Raw genomic sequence first — 20857 nt, 5'->3', positions numbered from 1 at the left:
GAAAATATGTTAAAACAAAGTTATGTATTATAATATTTAAGTATAAGTTTAACAAAATAATAATTTTCACTTTGGGTTTTGAGTTGAATTAAATTAATTATTTGTGTATTAACGATTATTTATGGTTTTATATATGGGTGACATTTTATTTGTCAAAATTTTGTTTTATATTAAGTAGTTCAATAGTAATGAGATATTTAAAAAAAACTCAGAATTAAATTCTCATATATTCTATTATATATATATATATATATATATATATATATATATTATAATATTTAAATATTAAGATATTCTTACGTGTTAAAAGTTAATTTTTTTAATATTAAAATAATTTTCAATAACATGATGATATAAAATCGATACTGCCAAAATTGTCTTGATTAAACATCAATCAGGTCGCCGAGAACAACTTAAAATATTTCAAAATACAAAAAAAAATTGGCAATTTGAGTGTATTTTTTTTATAAATCCTTAAGTCAAAAAATTAATAATATAAATTATTATTATCATATATTATAGTTACAAAATTAAAAGACGTTAATAATATAACGATACAAATTAAAATCATGAAAATGTTTTTACCATATATCAAATGATTATTAAGAGTCATTAAAATATTTTAAATTAAAAAATAGATCTAGCTTAACTCATTTTTACCCCATAATTTATAATTTTAAAATAATTCTGAAAATAAACTCGAGGTTGGATGCAAAATAATAAGGATATCTCCGTCATTTATACAACCAACTCGCACCACACTGTTTGACTGTTTGACGAGGTCGCATTTGCCCGCGTCAGTTGAAAAGAGAAGGTAGGAAGTTGGTGACAATTAGATTGGTTATTCGTGATTCATTGAAATAGTTTTTTAGTGTGTTATTCTATAGGATATAGTTTTATAGGGAGGGAGAGTTTTATGTTGAAATTTACAGGGCTATTAATATAAAAATAATTAATATAAAAATAATTGTGCAAATATCATCTTTAATATAAGCCAAAATAATGTGATTTAATGTGAAACTAATTTATGATATTTGTCAAGAATATAAGTGAGAATACCTTAAGTGATATTTTTAATTTTATGAAGGGACTAAATTAGAATTATTCAAACCAAAATAATTAACATGTTAATTATTTTGTAACGGTTTGATCCTCATTTGAGGTACGCTCAATTTTCCTTTGTGTCCCTATCAACATCAACAGAGAGATAAACTAATTTGACACTCATCAAATTGGAAGAACCATTCATCCTAGGGAAAGCCTAATGAAAGAAGAAAATTAAATAACCATTCTATATAAAGAAAATTTATAAAGAAAGAAGAAGATTAAAGAACAATTACATACAAAGAAAGTGCAAAGAAAGAGAAGATTCATAATTAAAAATTTGACGAAATCCTTTTTGTTTAGTCATAGGTTGGTTCACTTTCCATCCGTATGCTTTCGCATTTAGTATTAATTTCTAACAATTTAAATTAGGATTAATTCGGATAATTAAGTCATTCTAATCAAATTTTGTGAGAATATATATATATATATATATATATATATATATATATATATATATATATATATATATATATATATATATATATATATATATATATAAAATTCACTTTAAGATATATATGTATCTTAAGATATATATATATGGATTTATAATAGTTTAAATATATATATATATATATATATATATATATATATATATATATATATATATATTTGGGTATTGATAATTTCAAATCATATCAATATTATTAGAAAAATATATTAATTTTGATAATTTCAAGCAATTTTTGAAGGATATATATATTTTAGATTTGAAAATTTTAAATCGTAATATATATATATATATATATATATATATATATATATATATTTATCTTTCTTTAAAACTGATATATCTTTAAATTAAATTTTATGATGTTATGTATCATGAAGATTATAGATTAAAAGATATTTGAATTATCTCTCGGTTAATCAATTGTGGTTAAGATTATTATATTTAGGGATATTTAAATTCTCTATTCTATTAAGATAAGATCCTATATATGTATAAATATTTGAATTTTCTTATTTTGATTTTTAATAATATAAAAGTACGGAATATAATGATATATGATGTTATATAATAAACAAATTCTATCTTGGACTAAGTAATTATAGGGAGCGGATTTGATGTACCACAACATGGACCCTCTCCCATGTACCATAAGGAAAAAATATTCTCTCTCAACTTCAACACTTTAAATATTTTTGCCTTGTGATATAAAAGAGGGTCAATGATGTGGTACAACAAATCCTTTTCCATAATTATCATTAAGACCCTAGATTTAGTGATGGGATTGGGATCGTCGAAGGAGACGGGGTCTCGCAACGTTGAACACTTTTACACACACCGTTCGATAATAACTCTCTTAGTGGTTGATTATCTTGTCTCCACTCTACAAAAACTGTCACAAACTCTTGACAAAGTCAAGTGCGGAACTGTTTGTTTGGGTTTGAAGCAACATATGATCAATAGAGATGATGAAATAATGAAGAACACACAACACAAAACACAGGTTTTATGGATGTTCGGAGATAAAGCTCATATGTCACTCATTTTCTCAAACCTTTGAGAAGAATATTCACTATAATATTCAGTCTGTTTACAACACGTATACAAACTTAGTCAAACAACCAGGGCTTAGTTATTGCCTGTTTTCGACCTTCTAATATACTCACTCTGTTGAACAGAAACGAATTATGTCAACTTACAATGTTCACCACTCACACAGAATAGGTAGTATTGTAATATACTTTAGAACTCTAACACGCTTGAAAAGCTTATAGGCTTAGTTACTGCCTGTTTTTGACCTTCCAATATTTCCTCTTCACGAATCACTTGAGGACCTTCAAGAAATTTTCTTAACCCGGAGTTCTCTAAAGATAGGAATAACTCAAGAACTTCTTCATCTCCAACAGACAGAACGGAGTCGAAATCGATGATTAGGGTGTTGCGGACTAAAGTTGGATCCATTTCTAGATTCTGAAGGAAGGAGAGGACGTTTTGGCTATAGAAAAGAAATCTAGACCTTAGATTTGCTTATAGAGATTTATTTGTGTGATCTATTCTTAGGGAATGCCTTTTTAAATAGATGAAATTTATAGTTAAGAGACGTCTTAGTATCTATTGGTCAAGAAAAACTAACCGTTATAGGTATGTTATATTGGTCATAAATGTGAACGTTGAGAGACATATGTCTTCACGTTACTCAAGGTTTGACTTTTTTAATATCATAGAAGAAATAAAAGCAGATGAAATTAATTAAGACAACTTTCTCATTTTGTCTTTAAAGATGATAATACCGAAATGTTCACATAAATAACCGAATTACTTTCTACATGTCCTTTACTCAAGGAACCGATCATTTATTTTGAATAAAAGACGATCCAATTGGTTTTTGTTCAACCTTAAAAGACTGGTCGGCTTAAGCTCTAGATTGCTTGAACTGTCCGGGTTTTTTTACATGCATCTTGGTTGAATGATCTTTATTGATTTCAAAAGGGGAAAACCGCCCGGTTTTATCTGCTTAATATTATTTTCCTCTATGCTTATACAAGTGAGAGATTTTAAAACCAAAAATCTGAAAAATTGACCGGTTTGAGAAAGTACTGAAATCCTGAAAAGCTAGTCAGTTTTATAAAATACCGAAATTAAAATTTTATGCAATTGAGACATTTTGAGAAGCGAAGTCTTCTCCCTGAAAATATGCTCGGTTTTTCATGAAAACAATATGCAATTAACATGTTTTTGAGAAGCAGAAGCTTCTCCCTTAATGCATGCTCGATTTGTCATGAAAACAAATGTACTGAATCCTTTTGAAAGCGAGGAATGTTCTTCTTGAATGCATGTCACACTTTTATAAACGTTTAGTTAATATTTGCAAGACCCAAAATATTTCTAAAATAAGAAAACTTAGTCTCTTGGAGTGGCTTGGTGAAGATATCGGCCACTTGTTGATCGGTTGAGACATATTCTAGTCGGATATGTTTCTGCGTCACATGATCTCGAATGAAATGGTGTCTGATGTCGATATGCTTGGTCCTTAAATGCAACATCAGATCTTAAGTTATGGAAATCGCGCTAGTGTTGTCACAAAATATTGAGGACTCCATAGCCTCGATACCGAAATCTTTCAGCTGTTGTTGAATCCAGAGCAATTGGGCACAACAACTTCATGCGGCGAGGTATTCTGCTTAATCTGTGGAGGTATCTATTGAGGTTTGCTTCTTGTTGTGCCATAAAACAAGTCTATCCCCAAGGAATTGACAAGTTCCACTTGTGCTTTTTCTTTTTCACTTTACAACCTGCGTAATCTGCATCAGAGTATCAGAGTAGCTAATTAAATTAAAATTGGAATCCTTCGGATACCACAGTCCCACATTTGGAGTGCCCTTAAGATATTTTAAAATTCTTTTAGCTGCTACATAATGAGATTGTTTAGGATTAACATGGAATCTTCCACAAACACCAACAACGAATAGAATGTTTGCTTCTTGCTGTTAGGTAGAGCAGAGATCCAATTATCCCACGATATGCAGTTATATCAACACTTTGATCATCTTCATCCTTGTCGAGCTTGATTGATGTACTCATTGGAGTTGAAGCAATAGAGAAGTTTTTCATGCTAAACTTTTTTAGCAGCTCCTTTGTGTACTTTGCATGGTTGATGAATGTGCCTCTTTCAAGTTGACGAACTTGAAGGCCCAAAATGAAACTCAGCTCCCCCATCATGCTTATTCTCAAACTTATCTATCATCAACTTAGAGAAATTTTCACACAGTTTGGGGTTAGTTGACCCAAATATGATATCATCCACATATAATTGTACAAGTAAGATATGATCGTCTTTCTCAAATTGAAATAATTTCTTATCTATAGATCCTATAGTAAAATAATGATGAAATAAGAACTTTGTAAGAGTATCATACCATGCTCTAGGAGCTTGTTTAAGACCATAAAGTGCTTTATCCAATCTATAAACATGACTAATCAATGCAGAATTTTTAAAGTCGGGGGTTTGTTCAACATGAACTTCTTCATTTATTATACCAATAAGGAAAGTACTCTTAACATCTATTTGAAAAACTTTGAAATTTTTGAAATCAGCAAACGCTGGAAATATTCTAATAGCCTCAAGTCTGGAAACAGGAACGAATGGCTCCTCGAAGTCAATACCTTCTTCCTATTTATAACTTTAGGCCATTAGTTTAGCCTTGTTTCTCGTGACCAAACCATTTTCATTGAGTTTGTTTCGAAAAACCCATCTAGTTCCAATGATAGATTGATTAGCTAGTCTTGAAATTAGATGTCATACTTTGTTTCTTTCGAATTGGTTTAAATCATCTTGCATTGCTAGAATCAAATCTGGATCAACTAATGCGTCATTAACCTTTTTAGGTTCAACTTGTGAGATAAAAACAGAATTTGAATATTCTTCTAATAGTTGATTTCTGGTCCTAATAGGCGTAGAGGGGTCACCTATTACTAGCTCTGGAGGATGATCTTTTTTCCATTTGAAGTTTGGTTTCGAAACACTCTCTAACCGACCAATTATTTGGTCAAGATTTATTTGATCGGTTGAATGATCAACATCTGACCGACCTGTATTCTCATTGTTAAACAGACTATCCGTCTATTGAGTTGTGGTCTGATTTTGTTAAGTTTCAACATTTTCAGCCACTTGGTCAGGAGCAATGTTCCGATTGAAAACCATAACTTCATCATCGCTATCATATTGAAAATTGACATCTTCCAATCTGTTAGACAAGTCAATGGATATGGGGGTTTTACTTTCAACAGATTCATCAAACACAACATGGGATGATTCTTCAATAGTTAGAGTTTATTTATGGTATACTCTATATGCTTTGCTGATAGATGAATATCCTAACATAATGCCTACATCAGATTTGGCTTCAAAAGCGGTTAAATGATTTTTACCGTTATTATGAATGTGGCATTTACATCAAAAAATCCTAAAGTATTTAATGTTTGGAGTTTACCATAATAAATTTCATACGGTGTTTTATTAAATCTTTTGTTTATCATTGACTGGTTTTGAGTATGACATGCTGTGTTCATAGCCTCTGCCCAAACCCTTTAAGCTGCACTAGAGTCAACTATCATTGATCTAACTGCCTCCTTTAGAGTTATGTTTCTTATTTCAAAAAAATAGTTTTGCTGTGGAGTTCTGGCACTAGACAACTCGTGTCTAATTCCAAAGTCCTCAAGGTAGAAAGACAGAGTCCTATTAGTGAACTCAGTACCCCTATCACTTCTAACTTTATTCACTTTTATTGATTTTTCGTTTTGTGCTATTTTAAGCATCTTAATCAAATTTGGAGTAGCTTGGTCTTTTGATGGTAAGAAAATAACACAAGTAAACATAAAATAATCTTCAATAATTACTAAGGTGTACCTCATTCCTCCTAAGGTTAATATCTTAATTGGGCCAAAAAGGTCAATGTATAACAACTTTAAATATCTTTCAGATTGAATGTTTTCTTTACTTTTGAAAGTTGATTTAATTTGTTTACCCATTTGACATGCTTAACATACTTTATCTTTTGAAAACGTTAGTTTAGGGATATTTTCAACTAGTTCTTTAGAACAAATAGTGATAATAGTTTTAAAGTTTAGATGATTTAGTCTCTTATGTCAAAACCATTTTTGATCATGTTTAACTATCATGCAAATAGAGTTAGTTGCCTTATTTTTTCAATTAACCTTGTAGACATAACAAGGTGTTGGAATTTTTAAACTAATTCTATAAATTCTATTAATGAATGGAAATTAGAATATGGGTAATAAAATTAAATCAATTTCATGTGAAATTCAAATGTGAATTATAGGATGAAATTTGATCCAAATGTTTGAATTAATTAATTTAAATTAATTAATCAAAATGCCTTGATGACCAATTAACAAAATGTTGTTAATTTGTAGTGTGACTTACATGAGTTTGTTATTATTATTAATTGTTATGATAATTTAATATTATTATTAACAGATTAAAAAAACCATGTAACATGAGTATTGCAAAATAAATGTCTTCATTAATTTTGGCAAACAATTATCCTTCATTAAGAAGAAATAGTAAGGCAAATGAAGAGGCAAACAATGTCAACCGTTGGATCAATTGATGATTTAATTAACAGTTTATTATTTCAACAATCTAAATAGGCATTCTATCCCACACCTTTCGATGGACAAAAAAAAACCACATCACTTCTTCATTTTCATTCTTTCTCACTCTAGAATTCCAAAAGTTTTCTTCTTGTTTGTGAGTGTTCTTCGAGTTATGTGTTCGATTTTTCCGTTGAAACCCGGTGATAGTTCAGGTACTTTATCAAGCTCGTTGTGTAGTGATTTCGGTGCTGAATCACTACTAGATTCGTTGTACCCTGGGAGACAGCCATCTGTGATAAGCTCTAACACATGGGGAGACGGTGGAACTGTTTTAAGGGAAATGTGCTAAGCACATGCCTCGAATCAACAATTTATTCGGTGATATTGTTTTTTATATATTTTATTTATTTCATCTATTTGTAACACAATTTATATATATATTTCTGTTATTTCAAAACATTATTTCTAACAATCTTAAAACAGGTTCTTTGTGCTAAAGCTATTTAAGAGCTTGCACCATCGAATATATTTTTTGTCTTTGATGTTTCAGAAATACGAGTCGCGGTGTTGCGGAAGAGATGATGTTCATTTCAAAAAAAAATGAAAAAGATTCATCTTAAGGAATCAACAAATAAAGATAAGTCTTTATTACATATAAATATGTTTGATTATTAACACATATGTTCTTATGCTGTTAAAGCTTAGTTTTATAAGCTAATATATTTTGATAGGAAAATTTTCTCAAGAAACATTAATTTGTATATTCATTATACAAATGTTATATAGAAAATAAATTAGAACACAATAATTTAATTTGTTCTAGTCTTATTTAAAGATTTGTTTGATTATTAAAATTATTAATAATAATGAATGAAAATAAGAAAGTAACTAATATGTTAACTTTCAATTTTTATAAAATTTATGGTGTTAAAATTAATTATAATTGAAACATATGGTTTCAGTTTTAAAATAATTAATTATAATATATACCTTCTTTTTAATTAAACAATATAATTAATAAGAATATGGTAGGATGATTTAATAAATAGAGAGATGATATCTTTATTTATACATTGTTTTATATATTACATTTTATTATGGTAATAAGTTATGGTTTTAAATGGGTATATATTGTTTGACAGAGTTTAAGTCAAAAAGAAGAGAAAATTAAGTTTCTCTAAAAAGAAGACAAAATGTCATAAAAGCGGTACAACAATGAAATGGCGCATTGGTGCAGTGGTTCAAAGTTCAGACGCAATGGTGCGTGATGGAAGGGAGGTCCCCTGTTCCAATCCAACTGATAAGATGATTTCTTTTGTAGAAATCAGACGTGATAAAATGACATTAGTCATTTACGTTGATTTCTTTTATAGAAATCGGACGTGATAAAATGACACTAGTCATTTACGGTGGAACCATTCAAATTTCTTGTATAGAAATTATTAGATGAATGGAGCCAATGATTTCTTTCATAGAAATCTGATGTGTTATAAAATGACACTAGTCATTTATGTTGAAACCATTCCAATTTCTTTTGTAGAAATTATGAGTTGAATGGGGGTAGTCAATGATTTCTTTTTATAGAAATCAGATTTGTTAAATTGACTTTAGTCATTGATATTAAAACCATTTCAATTTCTTGTGTATAAATTATGAGTTGAATGTGTAGTCAATGATTTCTTGGTAGAAATCAGACTCGTTAAAATGACTCTATCCATTAATGTTGGAGATGAATGAGGTAGTTAATGATTTCTTTATAGAAATCAGACTTGAGTCATTGATGTGAAAATCATTATAATTTCTTGTGTAAAAATTATTAAATGAAATGAAATGGGGCACTATAGAAATTATGTGATTCATAATGACAGAAAATGAAGGTCATATGTATAATGAGATTAAATAAGTTATTTGTTTTAGAACTTATTCTAATCATGCATTTAAAGAGACATGACTATGTTAGTCGAAATTTTCTTCGCAAAAATTGTCTCTGTGAGAACAATCTACTAAGATTTATTTCGAGCATGCATAGTCGCTTCACGCCGATTATTGTTCAAAACATGGCAATGTAAGTGCTTCGATTAATATATGAAATATATTTGATTATGTGCTAATTGATTATTAATATAAATCATGCATATTAGCTAATAATATGATGATTCATGTTATTCATAATAAGTATGATTATCTAGAAATTTATATATATATATATAAATTAAGATTTATTTTCTATCTATTTTTATTTTAATAGATAATTTTGAAATTTGTCACAAATCATGTGTTCTTTAATTGGCAAAAAATTGTTATAGAATGTTAAAGGTCATCTAATTAATTAAGAAACGAATAATTGATGACATGAATATTTATTTTTATAATTAGTTAGTTTTATATTCGATTAAAGATAAATGATCAACATTCTAATTAAGTGTAATAATTAATATTCTAATTAATTATTATGTATTTTTTAAACGGTATTTTTAATGATAAATGAAGTTGTATATATATTTGTGTAAGAATATATATGACATATTATTTATCTGATTACGTTTCTATGTTATTGACTATATATATATTATAGTTGTTTTGTCATCGTGGTGACTAAAATGAAAGAAGAATAATATATAATATCATATATATGAATATATTAATTTTGGTTTAAATATATTTGATAATTTTGAAATCAAATAATTACAAGCAAAGTATTGTTTGATTTGAGAATAATGTGGCAAACGTGCCGATATTCCGGGATGCAAACGTGCAACCGGAAATAAATGTTTAAGCGACTTCAGTCAAAGATGCTTGAAACATTATGATTTATTTTGTATAAATCATGTGATATGGTGAATATTTATTTGATTAAATATTCTAATTTCTTTTATAGAAATTAAGTGTTGAAATAAATATTTTAATTGATTAAATATTTTAATTTCTTATGTAGAGATTATGTGAAGAATGATTTATATATGAATAAACATTCTAATCTCTTGTATAGAAATTATATTTTATTCAATTAAATATTTATGATATAGTTATCTTATTCATTGTATGATAAGTATAACAAAAGAAATTTGTAAAAGAATTGTGTGACAATTTCTTGATTAGAAAATCATTGATTTAAATCATATAAGTGTGTGATTTAAAAAATGGTACCAACACGAATGTGGGGGAAAATATTTTTATTGATTATACCACAAAAATAATTGTGTATATTATGATAAATAAAAAGATAATTTATTGTTAGAGAAATATGTTCTCTATAAAAGATAAAGTTGCGCAACTTTACAAAAAAGAAAGAAAATAACAAGAAAATGTCTTGTTTATATTTGCTGAGTTGGTGTTCAAATCGATATTTTAGATTTGAGGATTTTGAAATCAAGAAACGTGTCATATTTTGACATTATTTTCATAAAACTTTGAAGAACCAATGTCTTCAAAAGGATTTTATGAAATAAATGAAAAGGAAAGTTTATAAAGTCTTGATATGACTTATAACAAATTTTATAATAATGATATGAAAATTTGATCATATTTTTATTAAAAAGTGGATGTGACAATTATATATATCATGAAGACAATGAAAATTATTTCATTACGTGTCTTTTGTATGATATTTTTATCGTTGAAAATTACGATAAAAATGATTAAATCCATAAAGGATATGAATTGCACTGAACGAAATATCATGTTGTTATCAAATGATATATTGATATTATTAAATGAAAGACTTTACGTCTTAAAGTGAATATGTTTACACTTAGAAGTGCAATCTACGTAAGGAAATCTTCTAAGTTATTTATGATGGATAGATTAAACGTTATAATCTATATTTTTGACTTATGTCGAAAAATAAAATATTTTTATGTAAAATATATAATCGTTTACACGAAGGCAGAATAGTTCAAAGACATTTTGTCTACTAGTTAGCCAAGTAAACAATATTTTCATAAAATTTTAAATGATAAGCATGTACGAATGACTATGCTTCTTATTAGAAGATGTTCCAAGGTTAACTAAGAATGTACCAACATAAATTTCTAATTATTATGATAGTAATTAGAAATTGGACAAGCTTAGAGTCAGTGACAAGTCTAGACATACACGTCTTAGACATAATGTCATTATACTATACTCTCTAATGGAGTTATCAAATTTGACTATGTAAGTCAAAGATAACATTGTGGATCCACTAATCAGATTATTGAATAGAGAGATAGTTTGAAGTCTTTTGAGACATTAGCCTACTATAAGTTGGTATGAAGGAAAACCCAACCTATGCAGACTGGAGATCCCAAGAACTAGGTTCAATGGGACAACCTAATTGTACTAACTTGGAAAGTTATTGTTGAGGATTAATCCTATAACAAAACAATATATATTTTGACGAGGATAAGTATATTGCTTTTAATGATTCTTTGTGAGCAAAGAGATCACCTATGTGAGGGAGAAGTGGGGCCACTTCGAAAGAATTGCATGGCTCAATTCTAGACCCTCTCACAGAACCAGGCGCGTGTTCCATGGCCAAAACGGACACAACCATGAGAGCTTGACATGTATCAGGGAGAATTCTATGTGAAAGTGTGTAATCGTTTACACAAATGGCAGAATAGTTCAAGGACATCGAGTCTACTAATCGGCTAGTAAAGTTATATACTTTCATAAGGGAAGGTTCAAAGGGTTACACCTACCTATCCTATGTAGAATTCAACTGTTGAACCTTTCACCGGGTTAATCTTTCAATTTCCATTAATGTGGGGGATTGTTGGAATTTTTAAACTAATTCTATAAATTCTATTAATGAATAGAAATTAGAATATGGGTAATAAAATTAAATCAATTTCATGTGAAATTCAAATGTGAATTATAGGATGAAATTTGATCCAAATGTTTGAATTAATTAATTTAAATTAATTAATCAAAATGCCTTGATGACCAATTAACAAAATGTTGTTAATTTGTAGTGTGACTTACATGAGTTTGTTATTATTATTAATTGTTATGATAATTTAATATTATTATTAACAGATTAAAAAAACCATGTAACATGAGTATTGCAAAATAAATGTCTTCATTAATTTTGGCAAACAATTATCCTTCATTAAGAAGAAATAGTAAGGCAAATGAAGAGGCAAACAATGTCAACCGTTGGATCAATTGATGATTTAATTAACAGTTTATTATTTCAACAATCTAAATAGGCATTCTATCCCACACCTTTCGATGGACAAAAAAAAAACCACATCACTTCTTCATTTTCATTCTTTCTCACTCTAGAATTCCAAAAGTTTTCTTCTTGTTTGTGAGTGTTCTTCGAGTTATGTGTTCGATTTTTCCGTTGAAACCCGGTGATAGTTCAGGTACTTTATCAAGCTCGTTGTGTAGTGATTTCGGTGCTGAATCACTACTAGATTCGTTGTACCCTGGGAGACAGCCATCTGTGATAAGCTCTAGCACATGGGGAGACGGTGGAACTGTTTTAAGGGAAATGTGCTAAGCACATGCCTCGAATCAACAATTTATTCGGTGATATTGTTTTTTATATATTTTATTTATTTCATCTATTTGTAACACAATTTATATATATATTTCTGTTATTTCAAAACATTATTTCTAACACAAGGTACTTCTTAGTTGATCTTGACTATGCATGCTTGTCTATGAAATTCAATAGTATATCTTATATAACACATTTGGTTAATGCTAAACAGATTGAAAAATAGATTTTCAACAAGTAGCACATTGTTTATGGTTAGATTACCATGGACAATATTACCCTTGCCCACAGTCTTATCCTTGGAGTTGTCTCTAAATGTGACAGTTGATCCAGACTTCTTTATAATGTTGGTTACAAGTTTTCTATCTCTGGTCATGTGCCTTAAGCATCCACTGTCCAGATACCATTTTGATTCTCCAAGCAGTTAACCTATTTTCCCTACAAATAAAACTATTTATACCTTTGGTACCCATATATAATTGGGTCCACGATTAATCAGTTCTTTGAGGATCCATACTAGTATTATTCTTATAGATCTCTCGGTGTTAGTCTTAATAATCCTACTCGCATTAGGCTTGACATCTCTTTGTCTGCCTTTAAATGATTCATCGTGTTTTGATGGTAATTTTTTATGATACCTCTTTGGCCTTTTATCATGTTCATGTTCAACCGATCGATTGGCTTTCCTTCTCTTAGGATTAAGCCACTATGACTTATCGGTTGGCTCCACATACTTCAGTTCCTTTTTAATTACTAATTTATTTGAATCGTGACTTGCTTCATTGTTGGTTGATGTACTCTTGACAAAGCTTATGAAAGGAAACTTATCTTTCTTGGGTTTCAACTCTTTGCATGACGTATCTAGATTGCTGTTATCATAGCCTAGACCGAACTTACAGTTGGCAGGCCTTTGATGACTCGTCATCTGACTTATAGCATCTCCAGATCTCGTCCATGCAACAATCACATACTTAGTTCTTTCATTTTCTTTAGTCAACAATTGAACTGTCTCCTTGAACTTCTCGTTCTTAGAGGATAGTTTAGTTGTGTTACCACTCGCTTTGGTAGGTTGGTTTGAGACGAGCTCGGGCAGATTCTTGTACTCAATGAACATGTCATTAAGTGTAGTAATTAAATCGTCTTGAGTAAATTCTTCAGAGGAAAAGTCAAATACCTCTTCTTCTTTGGCCATTAAGCATTTGACTTAATTATCATCATTATCGCTTGAGTCCATTTATCTCTACTTTCCTCTTCCACCATTGCCTTTTGATCTTTGTTGGAGGATTTTTGATCTTCCTTATTCTTTTGATCGGCTGGATTTCTATCATCTCTTTTTGGCTTTCGACATTCTGATTTGAAGTGACCAAGAGCATCGTAGTTGAAATAGCGTACCTTAGCCTTGTAATCATTGTTGTTGTAGGATGAGTGTGGCTAACTCTTCTTCATGAATCTTTAAAATTTCTTTACGAGCATACCCATTGCATCTTCGTTGAACTGTTCAATTGTTTTGATAGGTATAGGGACCACTAGTTCCACAGAAGACACTAGAGCTTTGGTTACGTTTGAGGTTGAATGCTCATCTTCATTTCTTGAGTTCATCTCGAACTCATAAGCTTTCATATCTTCAAATACGTCGTGCAAATGCATCTTATGAAGACTCTTGAATTCTCTCATCACCATTGTCTTGACATCCCAAGCGCTGGAAAGAGCTCTTAGTGCTATGATAATTGTCTCTTTTTTGTCGTAAGTTATTCCTAAAAGGAAAAGTTCATTCACAATACCTGTGAAACGATCACCGGATTCTTTCATGGTTTCTCTAGGGCGCATCTTGACTTTGTCAAATTTCTGAGTGACCACCATGATTTTGTTTTCCTCGGTTCGCTCATTGCCCTTATTAAGCTGAATAATTTTCATCCACACTTCCTTGGTAGTAGAACATGCTTTAATTTTTGCGAACGTGTTTTTATCTAGGGTGTTGTAGATAGCATTCTTGGCCAGATTTTCAAGATTGTTCTTCCTCTTATCATCATTTGTCAACTCGCTTCGGTCCTTGTCAATCTTTATTGGACCATTAGAGATAAGGTACATCATGTAATCATCTATTGAAGCCAAGTACACTTGCATGCGTAGCTTCCAATCGATGACGTCTTCACTTTCGAACATTGGGGCCTTGTTGACGATAGACATGCTGAAGTCTGATTGATTGAGAGTAGAGACACCTCGCTCTGATACTACTTGATGGGATCGGGATCGCCGAAGGAGACGAGGTCTCGCAATGTTGAACACTTACACACACACCATTCGATAATAACCCTGTTAGAGGTTGATTATCTCGTCTCCACTCTACACAAACCATCACAAACTCTTGACAAAGTCAAGTGCAGAACTATTTGTTTGGGTTTGAAATAATAGATGATCAATAGAGATGATGAAATAATGAAGAACATACAACAGAAAACACAGGTTTTATGGATATTTGGAGATAAAGCTCCTACGTCACCCCTTCTTCTCAAACCTTTGAGAAGGATATTCACTATAATATTCAGTCTGTTTACAACACGTATATAAACTTAGTCAAACAACCATGACTTAGTTACTGCCTGTTTTCGACCTTCTAATATACTCACTCTCTTGAACAGAAAAGAATTATGTCAACTTACAATGTTCACCACTCACACAGAATAGGTAGTATTGTAATACACTTTAGAACTCTAACACGCTTGAAAGGCTTATAGAACTTTGAAAGTTTGATAGATTTAGTAATGGGTGAAGATCAAAGGTAAAAGTGCTGAAGTAGATTGACTTTTATCTTCTTAAGTAGGCAAAAATATCAACAGATATATTTGCAACTTCAACAGTTATATCTGCTTCATAAGATCAGTGTCTTCACTTTGATTAGTTAAAGTCCAGAATAGTACAACGTATGTGATATTCTTTGATCTTGTCTGTACTTTGAATAATAGTAGGCCAAATTCTCATTAATGCGATTTCAATCTTCAAGGAATGTATGATTCAGACTGTTTGATCTGTCTTTGATTCTGGTTCTATTAGAGTGAGAAGATCTTCATTAGTCTTTGTACTTAAATAAAAATGCTCATCTAGGAAGTTTAAAACTGACGTATAACTTTTCCGAAAATATCTATATATATGTTCCCCAGGTTGACTAATTATGGAAATTGTGATATATCGGGTGTCAAAATGTGGAAAGCCGAAATATGGAGAGTCGGATGTGCTTGCAGAAAACTGATCTGCAGAAAACCGGAATGTCTAGAGTGTCGATTTGTACCGGAAGCCGATTTGCACTAGAAGTTGATATGGTTCAACTTCAGATTTGTACCATAAGCCGATTTGCACCGGAAGCCGATATGGTTCAAGTGTCGATTTATACCGGAAGCCGATATGGTTCAAGTGTCGATTTGTACCGGAAGCCAATTTGCTTCAAATACCGATATCTTCCAAGAGCTGATATCTCCAAATGCCGATATCTTCCGAGAGCCGATATCCTCCAAATGTCGATATCTTTCAAAAGTCAATATCCTCCAAATGCCGATATGTTCAAAAGCCGATATATGACAAAACTAACTTTAATTTGAATACCGATCTGGTTTAATCTGTACATAATTATTTTGACACAATTAGATTTTTATTTAAATAGTTAATTAATACTATTACTTAATTAACTATTTTTACTTATCAATTTCTTCCGTTTTGATTATTTAGAATAAATATTAAAAATAAGTAGTTTTATAATTGTTGGCTCGTTTTCTTAAGTTGTTTAGAAAATTTAATCTATCATTTAGGGATATTTAGTTTGTCTCATTAAAGAATTATATAATATATATATATATATATATATATTAGATCAATTAAAGAGAATTAAGGAGTCTTTAAATTAATAAAATATTTGATCGTATTCGTTATTTGAGAATTAAATGATTACGGTCGAATTTTTAATAAAGTATAAAAAATTGATAAAAGAGAAATTTAAATTTTATGTATTGGTTAAGTATATCTTGAAGATTTATTATGTATTTAATTCTTATATATGAATTAAGTATACTAAGGAAGTTCCTTTATTTTGTTTAATTAATGTGGGACATTGCAAATTATAATTTAAGAATTAAGATTTGGTCAACAGTATAGTTTTATTTTGTATAATAAAATTGTGTAATTGCACTTAGGGTTTTAAGGCCCAATTTAGTGTGCAATCCATATATATTATATTATATTATATTATATTATATTATATTATATTATATTATATTATATTATATTATATTATATTATATTATATTATATAGGGAGAGAATGATATATTCTAAAGTGAAAGAATATATATTGGGTTATGGAAGATGAAGATGAGGGTACCACTAGGAAACATAGAGTCGCTAAAGCACTCGAGAGGGAATCAAAATTACCAGCCTCGATGGACACGGAGAAAATGATGGAGGTGTTGGAAAGGGCCTATAACATCTTGACTCTTAGTCTTAATGACAAAGTACTACGAGAGGTAGCTAGTGCCACAACGGAAACAGATGTGTGACTTTAGTTGGAATATTTGTATATGACTAGGACACTATCGTCTCGGATCTACATCAAGTAGAGATTCTTTAAGTTTAAAATGACTAAGGGGAAGGATTTGCAGATGCATCTCGACGATTATGTCAAGATTTCCTTGATTTAGAAAACATCGGAGAGAAGTACAAGGATGAGGACAAGGCGCAGAAACTTTTGAATTCTTTACCAAAGTCGTATGAGACGTTCGTAGACATACTCGAGCATGGGAGGGAGTAGCTTACCCTCAATGATGTAATGAGTGCGTTGAGATTAAAGGACCAAAAGAAGAAGAATGAAGAGGGAAATGTGAGTGGAGATGGACTCTTAGTTCGAGGGAGAACCGAGAAAAGAGATAATAAAAGCAATAAGAAGAGGCTTTCGTAGTCTCTCGGGAATAAATCTACTAAGTACTACAATTGTGACAAGGAGGGACACTTTAAGCGAGATTGTCCAGATTTGAGTAACGACGGGAAGAAGAGCGTAGAAGCGACGGTTGTTCAAGAGGTCGATAATTGGTACAAAAGTGCGGATGTTCTTGTTGTCTCTACTAATCAGTTCGACAAGCATTGGATTATGGATTTCAGGTGTTTGTTCCATATGCACCTAACGAGAGTTGGTTCGAGACCTATGAGAATAATTTAGTGGGCGAAGTTTTATTGGGTAAAAATAAAGTCTTGTAGGGTGATGGGGATCGGAACAGTGTGTTTGAAGACACATGATGGAATCGAGAGTGTATTGACAGAAGTACAACACATCCTGGATATTTGGAGGAATTTAATCTCTATTGGCTCACTAGACCAACTTGGTTTTGCATGAAAGGGCGAGAAGAACGTATTGAGGATCACAAAGGGGTCGTTAGTGATAATGAGGGGTGTGCGATAGTAGAGTCTTTACGTCCTTCAAGGCAACACCTTTGTTGGTTATATGGAGATAGTGACAGAACCGCGAGATGTATTGTCCACAAGTCTATGTCATAAAAGATTGGGGCATGTGAGTGAGAGGGGGTTGAAGGAGTTGAGTAAAAGAGGCTATTTTGGAAAGGAGAAACTTGATGATTTAGAGTTTTACGAGAACTGCATATACGGTAAAGCTACGAGGGTGAAGTTTGGGCGATCGGTTGAGGTGACTCAGAAGATGCTCAGTTATGTTCACTCAAACTTGTGGGTGCCAACAAGGACTGCAACTCCAGGTGGAAGTCAATATTTTATCACCTTCATTGATGATTGTTCGCACAAGATTTGGGTATACATCTTGAAGCACAAGAATGAGTGATTTGCTAAATTCAAGGAGTGAAAGAATATGGTAAAGACTCAGACCGGGAAAAAGGTTAAAACGCTCCAAACAGATAATAAGTTAGAGTACCTAGGCGAGGAGTTCAATCAGTTCATCAAGGAAGAAGGGATGGTTCGTCACAAAACCGTTCGATAGACACCGCAACAGAATGGCTTGGCGGAGAGAATGAGTAGAACACTACTTGAGCGTGTCCGATATATGTTGTTTGAGGCTGGTCTACTAAAGTCGTTTTGGGGTGAGGTGGTTAACACTACGACTTATCTTATCAATTGTTTTCCATCGACGACATTGGAATGTAAGACACTAGAAGAAGTTTGGAATTGTGCTCATCCAAAACTCGACAACTTAAAGGTATTTGGGTGTGTGGCTTACATGCACCAACTGGATGGAAATTTTGATCTGAGAGCGAATAATTGTATGTCCGTTGGATACCCTATGGAAGTAAAGGGTTGGAAACTCTTTTACAAGGAAGGAGAAACATCCAAGTGTATCATTAGTCGTGATGTGGTCTTTAGGGAACCAAGTTCTATTATGGAGCAACACAGTTAGTCGAAGTTGACGAATTCGCTAGAGAGAGGACTGAATTTGAGGTGGAGTTCCTAGGAGAGATTATTAAAGAATCGGTAAACATAGAAGATGTTAGTGAAGAGAATGAAATTGATGGTCAGGTAGAGGAGGGAGGTACAGATCCAGAAGAGAACCTTAGCTCATACTAGTTAGCACGAGATAGAGACTATAGGACAACCCGAGCTCCGGAGAGATTTGACTAATTCGATTTGGTAGCCTTTGCATTACTTGTGGCAGATGAGGTACAAAATTCAGAACCGAAATCATTTAGATAAGAGATGAAGAGCAAGGAGAGAACTGAATGGAAGCGTGCTATGGCAGAGGAGATGATATCACTTGACAAAACGAGACATGGGAATTGGTGAACAAACTCAAGAATTAGAGGGTGGTTGGTTCAAAATGGGTGTTCAAGTGAAAAGAAGGTGTAGAGGGTAGTAAAAAGCCAATGTTTAAGGTGAGATTGGTAATTAAGGGCTTCCCACAACACGAATAGGTCCATTTTAACGAGATCTACTCCATAATAGTGAAGCACGTGTCCATTCGTGTGTTGCTCGCTCTAGTGAATCAATTTTACTTGGAGCTCGAGCAAATGGACGTGAAAACGACATTTCTTCATGGGAGTTTGGAGGAGAAGATCTTCATGATGCAATCCGAGGGGTTTATTAAACTCGCTGATGAAGGCAAAGTATGTATGCTTAAACACTCGCTTTATGGATTGAAATAATTCCCAAGAAAATGGTATTTGCGTTTTGATGAGTTCATGGTTTGTAACGATTTCGTGAGGAGAAATTTCGATAGTTGGGTCTATGTCAAGTGGGTTGATGGTTGTGGGGTCTTCTTATTGTTATATGTTTATGATATGTTGATCGCATAAAGAAATAAGGAAGAGGTTCGCAAGGTCAAGAGTTTGTTAGGGAGTGAGTTCGAGAAGAAGGATACGGGGCCGACAAAGAAAATTTTGGGGATGGTGATTGAGTGGGATCGGGATAAAGGCTCCCTGTTCTAAGTTAAAATTAAGTTAAGAATAGGAAATTTAAAAAGTAGTTAATATATTTATATAAATATGAAAAGCATAAGATATACAAGATTTTAGATTCCCCTTTTTAGTCTTGAACCTTCATCCATCGAGGTCTTTATTGTCGATGTTTCAAGCCTCCACCCATTCCTCCTCCTCTTTGTCCTCTTGCACTACCTCCACTGCGTCCTCCACCGCGACCACCTCCTTGGCTACCTCTCGTCTTTCTTGGTCTGTTTCCTTTTGGAATGAGTGCCCCTAGCGGAGGTTCCCCCTCGATTGCTACCTTCCCCTTTTTTAACATTATCAAGGACGAGAGTAGCAGTTTTGGCAGCTTCAGTAGCCACATCTTCTTCAGCCTGGAAACGTCGAAGAGGAGATGTTTCAAGCCTCCACTCATTCCTCCTCCTCTTTGTCCTCCTACACTTCCTCCACCGCGTCCTCCATCGCGACCACCTCCTCGGCTACCTCCTCGTCCTTCTTGGCATGGCTTCCTTCTAGATGAGTTCCCCTAGAGGAGGTTCCCCTCGATTTCTACATTCTCCTTTTTTAAAAGTTGATCTAACTTGTTTTCCCATCTGACAAGCAGGAAAGACCTTATCTTTTGAAAACTTTAGTTTAGGTAAACTAATTACTAAATCTTTTGAGCAAATATTGTTAATGTTTATGAAGTTAAGATGGTTTAATCTCTTATGACATAGCCAGTTTTGATCATTCTTAGCTACCATGCAAACATGATCAGACGCCTTATGCTTCTAGTTCA

Source organism: Impatiens glandulifera, chromosome 1 (assembly GCF_907164915.1).
Source record: "Impatiens glandulifera chromosome 1, dImpGla2.1, whole genome shotgun sequence".
Classification (NCBI taxonomy): Eukaryota; Viridiplantae; Streptophyta; class Magnoliopsida; order Ericales; family Balsaminaceae; genus Impatiens; species Impatiens glandulifera.
This window is presented reverse-complemented; position numbering follows the sequence as displayed.